This window comes from Lontra canadensis, unplaced genomic scaffold (assembly GCF_010015895.1).
Source record: "Lontra canadensis isolate GAN:19392208 unplaced genomic scaffold, GSC_riverotter_1.0 scaffold56, whole genome shotgun sequence".
NCBI classification, from domain to species: Eukaryota; Metazoa; Chordata; class Mammalia; order Carnivora; family Mustelidae; genus Lontra; species Lontra canadensis.
This window is the reverse complement of record NW_022631050.1, coordinates 11,495,419-11,505,371: the sequence shown is the minus strand read 5'-3', so window position 1 is coordinate 11,505,371 and position 9,953 is coordinate 11,495,419.

The window sequence follows — 9,953 nt, the reverse complement described above, 5'->3', positions numbered from 1 at the left end:
CCATCCTGGCACTTCCACCTCTTTGTCTCAGATACACTTTTTTTTTCATAGCACTAACCACCTACTCTACTACAAAACTGAATTCTATTTATAATCTGGTCGCCTTCCCTTGCTAGAATGTAAATCTATAAGGGGACAGATCTTTGTGTTATTCACTAATTTATATCCCAGGGTCTAAAGGAGTCTGGTATTTAGTATGTATTCTAGCAAATTTTGTAAGCCATCTTACCTAGTTTGGGAAAGTCCCAAAGGTAAATGGATGAGATTTGGTAGGGATAAGGCTTTACAACAGTGAATGTGGGTAAGAGCCAGGGACAGATGGCTTATTGCTACTAAAATAATCTCATTAGTATCTACTGATGAAAGAAGCCCAGAGAACTTGTGTTAATATACTCTAATAATCTCAGGTAGGTATGCAAGGTTTAAGGTATATACAAGGTGCTTCCAGATTTTATTCTCATGATAATTTTGTGACCTAGCTACCCCTAACTTCGAGTTACACATGGTAGATTGAACATATCTGCTCCCTTCTGGAATGTACTAAGATTACAATAAAAGAGGAAAAATGTTTTTAATTCACAAGAACAAAGAAATTGGCAAGAAGATGACAAAGAACATTAACAGCAAGATTTTGGTATACAGAGAGATATCTGAAAAGGAGGCAGATGGATAAATCATAATTCATTGGGGTTTCAAGTTTCTCCACTTGGCTTAGTGTCTTCAGGGACAAAACTGAGAATAATCAAGCAAATTCATGCTGTAGCAATGCAGGGACTCCCCAAGAATTAGAGGTAGGAGAGGTGAAGAGAACTCTGGAAATGATGATGAACATGATCTAAAGGAAGATAGTATTTTTTTTAAAGATTTTATTCATTTATTTGACAGAGATCACAAGTAGGCAGAGAGGCAGGCAGAGAGAGAGGGGGAAGCAGGCTCCCCACTGAGCAGAGAGCCCGACTCAGGGCTCGATCCCAGGACCCTGGGATCACGACCCGAGCCAAAGGCAGAGGCTTCAACCCACCGAGCCACCCAGGCGCCCCCAGGAAGATAGTATTAAGCAACTTAATTAGTATTAAGAACATATTAAGAGCCAGTTCCAGTCAGGACATGACAACAAATAGCTGTAGGATGATAAGAGGGATATTAAGAAAAAAAATACATAATAAAAATGTGGTGATAAATTAACAATTGGTAAGTGGAAAGTGAAGGAACTGAAAAGACGATTCTATATCTATGAAAAACAGAAGCAGGATTAACCCCCCAACCCTGAAATGGTTAAACTATGAATAATGTAAATGGTAAGTATTGAGTTTTACATTGGGCATTAGTTATATCAATAAGCTAAATAGAGGGGGCAGTGTGTCTAAGGAAAGGTGGCAGGATTTAATAAGAAAACTAAATCCTAATCAGATTGTGGGAAGTCAGTGAATAATATTTAAAATTAAAAGAAAGGGATGCTTAGGTGGCTCAGATGGTTGGGCATCTGCCTTGGGCTCAGGTCATGATCTCCAGGTTCTGGAATCACGAGCCCCACGTCTGGCTCCCAGCTCAGTTGGGGGCCTGCTTCTCCCTCTCCCTCTGCCTCTCCCCCTGCTCTTGCTCTCTCTGTCTCTCTCTCTCTTTCTCTCTCAAGTGAATAAATAAAATATTTAAAAAAAAAATCAATTCAATTAAAAGAAAAATTTTTAAAAAATTGTTAAGTGTGTCATTTGGAAATTGGGTCCTAAGTATCTGAAGCAAAACACTAAAACAGTTGAAAATTATTGCCTCAAGAAGTTGGGGATAATGCTATGTGGGGTTGGGTTAGAGCTGAGAAGTGCTGGCTTTTATCTGAGCCTATGATACAATTTGAGTTTTAAAAGTAAATGCATGTGTTACTTTAATTCTTTCTCAATCTCTCTTTCTATAACCCTAGCTATCTATCTATTTATCTATCATGATCCATCACTGCCTTCATTTAACAGATTAGAAAATGTGGGTTCTGGAAAAATTACTGACTTGCCCAACATTCATTATTTACTAGCATGAGGGACAAAACTAGAGACGAGGCATTTTGATCTTTCAGTTCCTATTCCAGATATTTTTCCCCACAATGATCATCTAACTTCAAAAGTGGCTACAAGTGGCACCTGGCTAGCTCAGCTGGTTGAGTGTCAGACTCTTGATTTTGGCTCAGGTCATGCTCTCCATGTTGAGAGATAGAGCCAGGGTCTGGCTCTGCGCTCAGCAGGGAGTCTGCTTGAGATTCTCTTCCTCTCCCTCTGCCCCTCCCCTGCCGACATGTGTGCATGGGCACGCGCTCTCTTTCTCTCTCTCTAAAATAAATAAATCTTTTTTAAAAAGTGGCTACAAACATCAGAGAATGTGGGTTATAAGTAAGTGTACCTCAAATAAGTCATGCTACGGAGTTTTTGTTCATATCCTATGAGCTATGTATGTTAAAATTCATTCCCATTACAGAACAGGCAGTGGATATAATCGACACCTAGAAAAGTACAAGCACATCTGGAAACAGGGCTAACGATTCAGCAGCTGGAGTTTGCCAAAGACGTTAGTGAAAACACGGTTGAAGCGATCGGAATTTATTTTTGTGACTTGCATTTACGTGTCAGGGCATGCCTTACCAAACTGCATGCTTGGCATGTGGTTGGTTGGTTGGTTTTGGGGGATGGGGGGAAAAGTGTGGGAGGTGTTGACAGGTAAGTAGGGCTGATAGAAAAAGTCTGTTTACATAAAAACTTTTTTGACAAAGATGTCTTATCAGACAACCCAGATTACATTTTCATTTAATTCTAAAAAATACCCGTTAAATGACCACTACATGTTAATTATCGAGTAACATTCTGGATATATTTCTCCACCAAACTTGTTAGTATGATTTATAATGATATTAAAGTTTCCATTACTTTGCTCAGATCTCCAGACAGAGACTTAGAAGTTCTAGCAGATGCTCCTTATGGTCCATGGAAAACTACTGAAAATAATAAAAGTAATTTGGATTATATGATATCATAACATTTAAAAAGGAAATTTAAAACGATAAACCTGTACATTTTCTGTCATCTCATCTCTGAAAATCTTTACTTGCATCTTAGTTCACCAATAAATTGTTAAACTTCTATTTAACCTGGTGTTTCAGGTTTTAATTCTAGTAAGACTAGAGTTTTTTCTTCTTATGTTAAAGAGCACTCATTTTTTAAATGAGCCTTTTCTAATTGTGCAAAGGTGTAGCTTTTTCTTTAAGCATCCAGCAGAGGGCATGAAAGCCTACTTATGATTGTAGCCCAATGCTAGATTTGATTTAATGGCTAATGAAACCATAAAGCTGAATTACTACTGACACCAGATTTTTGACAAACCCAAGCAGAATGGAATGATAATGATGTTCAAGCTTACAAAGAGGAAATCTATTACCTTACCACATATTGCTCACAATGAAGCTGAGCATCAGGTGAGATACTTGCCATGGGAGGGTCTAGAAAATCTGATATACACTCTCACTTCTGAGGAGGGGATCTATGAGTTTGAGTTGCCCACCAAGGCAGGCTAATGCCCGTACAGGATGTCCACGTGGTATGGAGAATCTACAGCACCAACCCACAGGTCTAGCCTATTTCTTTTGTACCTGACCACAAGTTCCCCTTTCATTTTCAGTTTTGTAGTTCCAGATTTGTTTCATTTGTGTTAGGAGCACAACTTTTATAAAAGACAACTTTAAAATTCAATATCTTTCACAAAGATGAAATAGAGTTGGGATAGAACTGAATAGCATTCATGTGGACAATGAAATGAAACTCCAGCAGAATATTATATCTAGGGCAAAATGTGAAATACGTCAGGATCGTGTGAGAGGAAATGAGACGATGAAAATGTGTTGCCTGTGAAACCCCACTTTTGATAAAGAATGGTTTCTTTTTAATCAGAACAACAACAAAAAAGACAAATATATACATCCCAAAGGAATCTTTCACTTTTAAATTCATTTTGCTTTGTGATTTTGTGCAAAATAATCCTATCCAGGCTATTTTTGTCTTTCATATTGAAAACTAGATCCTGGGAAAGAGTGTAGTTAATTGCTTTATTATTTTTACTAATTGTATTTCTAGGAAAATGAAATAAAAGTGATATCCCTTTACAAAATGGAATCGTTTGGTGATAAAAATGTAATTTAAAGTTGTGCATTTAGACAAGAGTTATTGTTTTCTTCTAAAATTATGTCAGTCTCTACCTATCTAATTCCTGAAGCAAATAACATCTATCAATCAAGATGGCAGATTTCTATATTAATAAGATGAAAAATGGTATTGTTCAGAAGCACTGAAATTATCAATAAACACAGGTTTCTTATTTTTATTACTTATTGGGGAAGGCTTCATTTTTTGAAAAATCTATTTTGTGGGATGCCACAAGCAAAATTAAGAGAAATTTTTTTTTCCCCTAGCAATTAATAGTTACGTTTGCTTTTCTATTTAATAAGTAGTTTTGTTTTTCCGGTTCCATATGAAAACTGAAGTGTCAATTCAGATTATTTTCTCTTTTATATATCTAAATCTGGGTAAATTTATAATGTTAAAAGAGTCTTAGCTACCACTAACTAATTGCCTTCTAGATTTAGCTATTATTTTTCATTGAAGAATATCAAGGGACACAAACTAAGAAAGTCTAAGGATACATTTTAAATAATCAGTGAATGACTACATACTTACCTGATATCGTGGAGAATATTTGTCACCTGTGACTTGGCCAAAACAAAATAAAGATCAGTGCTATATGAGGAGAGTTGGATGAAGGGATGGGATCCCAATCTTTTAACGATCCTAAAGCATTACTGGGGAATGTTCTGATAAGCTGCTAAATGTGAGGGACAGCCACCCATGGGACACACTCAAATAATAAGAAATGGTCACCAAAAAGGGTGGAGAAACCCAGGGCTTTTACCCTACTGTTGGGGGTATACATATTTGTTTCAGTTCAGAACTGAACTGTATAAGACTTTACAAGAGAGTTTGTTTACTTTAAAAATACATTTTCTTTTACTCTGATTTTATTAGCATAGGTAAAGGATTCCATAAAGAAAGTAACAAGAACTGACATATGCTCAGAATAGCCATTAATGGAACTTAACCCCATGTGATTGTCTCCACTGTGATTCTAGCTCCTGATTTTTATTCTCCAATAACATATTTTTTTTCCTGAGTTTCCCTCATCTTTGTTTCTTTTTTTTTTTTTTTTTAAGATTTTATTTATTTATTTGACAGAGAGAGATCACAAGTAGGCAGAGAGGCAGGCAGAGAGAGAGAGGGAAGCAGGCTCCCTGCTGAGCAGAGAGCCTTATGCAGGGCTCCATTCCAGGACCCTGAGATCATGACCTGAGCTGAAGGCAGAGGCTTAACCCACTGAGCCGCCTAGGCTCATCTTTGTTTCTGACATGGTTGGCTGACTGCTTCAGCTTCTGCTATATTAACCAATTATCTTTTAAAATTTTTATATACTAACCTCAAAGCCTTTCCCTTCTCTAATAAAATAGAGCCCCTTCTGATGTCCTCTTCTAATCCGTATTTCCCATCAATCACTCTAGAAAAAAAAAAAGCATGGTGTAACGTTTGTTTTAATTTAGTAAGAGAGAAACTGTGTTTTACAACTAGAGCATATCTCAGCTCCTTCCCCTAGTTTCTGGGTGATGTAGGCTTAGCTTTACCTAGAATAACATAATTAAAAAAACAGCAGAAAAGTTTGATGATTTCAGCAACCCTCAGAGTTTTCCTTCCACATGCAACCCCTCCTCTGGCAAAGTCAGGAAGACAATTCAAGAGCCCAGTCGACTGGGTTTCATGTTCCTTTATCGGTAGGAAGTGAAGACTGTATCAAAAAAGCATCCTCTTTCCTTCTTTAAAACGTCCAATTTCCTTTTTGACTCCGATTTTTCTTTTTTCCTCTGCTGAGTATTAGCAACAAACATTTAAGCTGTTGGTTTTTTGCAACTGATGAAGTTTTAGAATATAGGTAAGGTTCAGGTGGAGTCTGGAACCAATGACAAAGAAAGAATTCTTGAGACGTCTTTGGTGCAAAGTGGTGGTTTATTAAAGCACGGGGACAGGACCCATGGGCAGAAAGAGTTGCTGCCCTGGGGTTGTGAGGGGTGGCATGTTACCTACGATGGGGTTGGGGGAGGTAAGGAAAAAGGGAGGTTTCAATAGAATTTTCATATGCTATAGAGGACCTATAAGATACCAGATGCCTTGAGGCCTTGTCATTGTCAAGGTTTTTCCCTCTAGCAAGGTACTAACATTAAGATAGTTGGGATATTCCTAAAGAACGTCCCACATGTCCCACCCAGCAGTGAGGGTGGGGGAAGTTTGCAGGGTGTCAGCTTTTGCTTTGTCCTCAGCCTGCCTTCTGTTCCCTCATCAGAACCAGTCAAGTTTTTGCAGAGGAAACCTGTTAGTACTTTACATTTTTCAAATTTCTCCTAAACCTTGGTTCAAGTGGAGAGTACAGAAATCACAGTATTTGATTTGAATCATATCAACAGCAAAGTGTGGACAATATTCGATTTGGAATTTGGGGTCCAATTAAAAAATTATTTTTCACACAGTTGCAACAAAGTAGACATTGGAAAAATTGATACTGAGGAGTTAATTGTTACTGTTGTTGATTGATAATGATATTGTTATAATGTTTAAAAAGTCTATGTTATGCATATATAATGAATTATTTATGAGTGACATAATATGATTTCTGAGATGTGTTTTAAATAACCAAAGTGAATAAATATTATTTTCTTACTCTTTGGGCTCTAGAAATATCCTATATATTGAAAAACTGCCAGCCCCAAATGGTGTTACTTAGACAGAGTTCCCAAACTGGGGCTTAATACTGAATCTTCTTGCAGTTTCAACCTCCCCAGAAATGTAGCCTTAACAGGTCAGTCAGGAACTTTTTTTTTTCAACACCAGTAAGGCTGTCACCTGAGTCCTCTTTATCCCCCCAAAGAAAGAAGAGATAATTAGCATGATGAGACAACTTGCAGATAGCCTTCTCTGGGACAATCCTTTCCTTTTGGAGTAACTTCCTTGACCCACCCCACCCCCCAATTAATAAAAACCTTCTATTTTGTATAGTTCCCCAGATTGCCTACCTGATGGATAGGGTGCATCCTGATTCATGAATTGTTCAATAAAGCTAATTAGGTCTTCAAATTTATTTGGTTGAATTTTGTTATTTGACAGAGCAATATGTCCACTTTTCATTTGCTAACTCTAATCCTAGTTTGTGGCTTTTCTTTGCATGAGCAATAACATTTAATAAGCTATTTTACCTTTTGCTTAGAGTATATTCTATTTTAAGAATACATTGACTAAACCATCCTATACCAAAATTCAGTCTCTTAAATATGAACTTCCTTATTTTTGATCGCCTGGAAAGTGTTTTTACTTATTTTTATTTAATGTATTTTAAATCAACTCAGTTTCAAACTTAAATGTTTGTTAAATGGAAACTTTATCATAAGTGGAAAACGGGCTTTTTCAAATCTATATAAAAATAAATAGAAGGCTATAAAATAGAAAGACTTAATGTACCACTGAAAATGTTTTCAAATACCATTGTTAGTAGGTATGATCCACTTTGAGAAGCTCGTCAATATACCTTTTGAAATTTGGACTACCCCACATGGGACTAAAAACCAAAAAAACCTTAAAATTTCCATCTGCAGAAATATTCAATTAGTGATTATTTTAAAAGTTGATCAACTGTGCTCAATTTAGTTAAATAAATGCAAATCAAAGCAGAAATATGATATCATTTTCTACCCATAATTTCGGTAACAGTATTAAAGATTGCTAACATCCTGCATTACCAACAGTGTGGGAAAACAAGCACTTTTATATTCTGCTGGTGAAGTGTAAATCAGTACTGTTTTTTGGAGGCCAATTTGGCTATAGGTATCAAAAATTTAATATATTCACATAGATTCAGTTTTTCTACTTTTAGACATAGTAATGCATTTGTTATAATCCTTTAAGAGGACATAGGGGTTTTTAAGACAGTATTCATTGTCACATTGCTTATAATAGCAAAACTGAAGATGTTTAAAGGGACAAATTAGATAGACAATGGTTCATATAAACAATGAACTATGAAGCCATTAAAATGGATGAGGTGGTATAGAAAAATATCAATAAATAAATTTAAGTATTGATTTTATTTTTAAAAGGAAAATATCGAGTAACAGGATGCCGTATATACATTGTCAAAGGATCTCTGTATGCCATAAATTTTAATTTTTGTTTCTTTGAAAGGATACAAGAAATATGGGAGAAGTACATCTCTTGGGAGAGAGACTGTAAGGGAAGTCCATGGAGGTGGGTAAGAGGAACATTCATATTCAGTACTGTTAATTTCTGAAAAAGGTTATGCATATATAATTTTCTCTGTGTTAACTCTCTTCTAGGTGCTGGAATAATCGTGGGGTTTTTGTGTGTCTTTTTCCTTATCCTTTTTATTTTAAACAAATAAAATTATTTCAATAAATCTTTAAGTGACAAACTGCAAGCTTTTTTTTTTTGAATGGAAAGAGGTTAACCAATATTGGACTGTGCATTATATTATTTTCAATTAATTACTGCATATCAGGGGCTAACATTATTTACTTGGGAACAATTACTTCTGAGCTCAAAAACTGCAGAACCTACTCCAAGAACTATTTTTCTACCTAATTCTCAGTACATCCCCTTAAAATAAGAGTCGAGCTGTTCTCTTCAAAACCAAAAAAGTAAAGCAACTGATATGAAAGAAGATTAAAGTGTAAAGGAGAAGAAAGGATCAGAAGATTAACTGAAATCAGAATTATGTCTGTGATGGTGAAAACCAGCTTAATACTTTGCTGCATAAAGGATTCCACAAAGAAGCTGTCTGCATTAGGAATACTAGGATGGTTGCCATGCCAAATAAAACTAGCACCCTGGGGACTTGGGTTGTATTTCTAACGATGGCATTGAGGGTTTTTAACAAATATCTTCTGTTGAATTTTCCTACCTTGGAAAGAGGGAAAATGCTATCTCCTCATATTTTTCATTTTAAAATAATTTGTGGGGGTGCCTAGGTGGCTCAGTGGGTTAAGCCTCTGCCTTCAGCTCAGGTCATGATCTCAGGGTCCTGGAATGGATCCCTGCATAAGGCTCTCTGCTCAGCAGGGAGCCTGCTTCCCTCTCTCTGCCTGACTCTCTGCCTACTTGTGATCTCTCTCTGTCAAATAAATAAATAAAATCTTTTTTTAAAATTAAAAAAAAAAATTCGTGAATATCAAAACCTCCTTCTCCAATGTGCCTCAGTGGCTCAGTTGGCTGAGTGTCTGCTTTCAGCTCAGGTAATGGGATGGAGCCCCAGCTCTCGCTCCTGGCTCAACGGGGAGCCTGCTTCTCCCTTTCCCTCTGCAGTTCCCCCTGCTTGTGCTCCTGCTGGCTCTCACTCTCTCTCTCTCAAATAAATAATAAATAAAATCTTACAACAACAACAAAATACCTCCTTCTCCCAGTTAAGCTCTGGGAACATGGAAGTACTTGTAATTTTTAGCACATTAGTTGCTTTCTCTTGCTTCTTTCTCTGTGCATGTTGTTCTTTGTATAGAATTATTTCTCCCAAGTTGTCTCCTTTGAACATGTCTCTCCTCTGCAAAGCCTCCCCTTACTCTTAGGCAGAAGTGATTGCTTTCTTATGCCAATGAATACATACCCACACTGGAGCAATTATTTTATTGCACACTAACTTTAGTTGTTTGTGTCTCTGTCCCCTCTGTGTTTGAGGATGCTTGAAAACACACAGGTGGTCTTTTAATCAAACTGCACAAAATATGCATGAATGATGTAGAATAATCCAATCAACAAATCAGTTGCATGCAATGGCTGCTTGGGTTTTGCAGACCACAGCATGATTGCTGTTTCATTCACTCATTT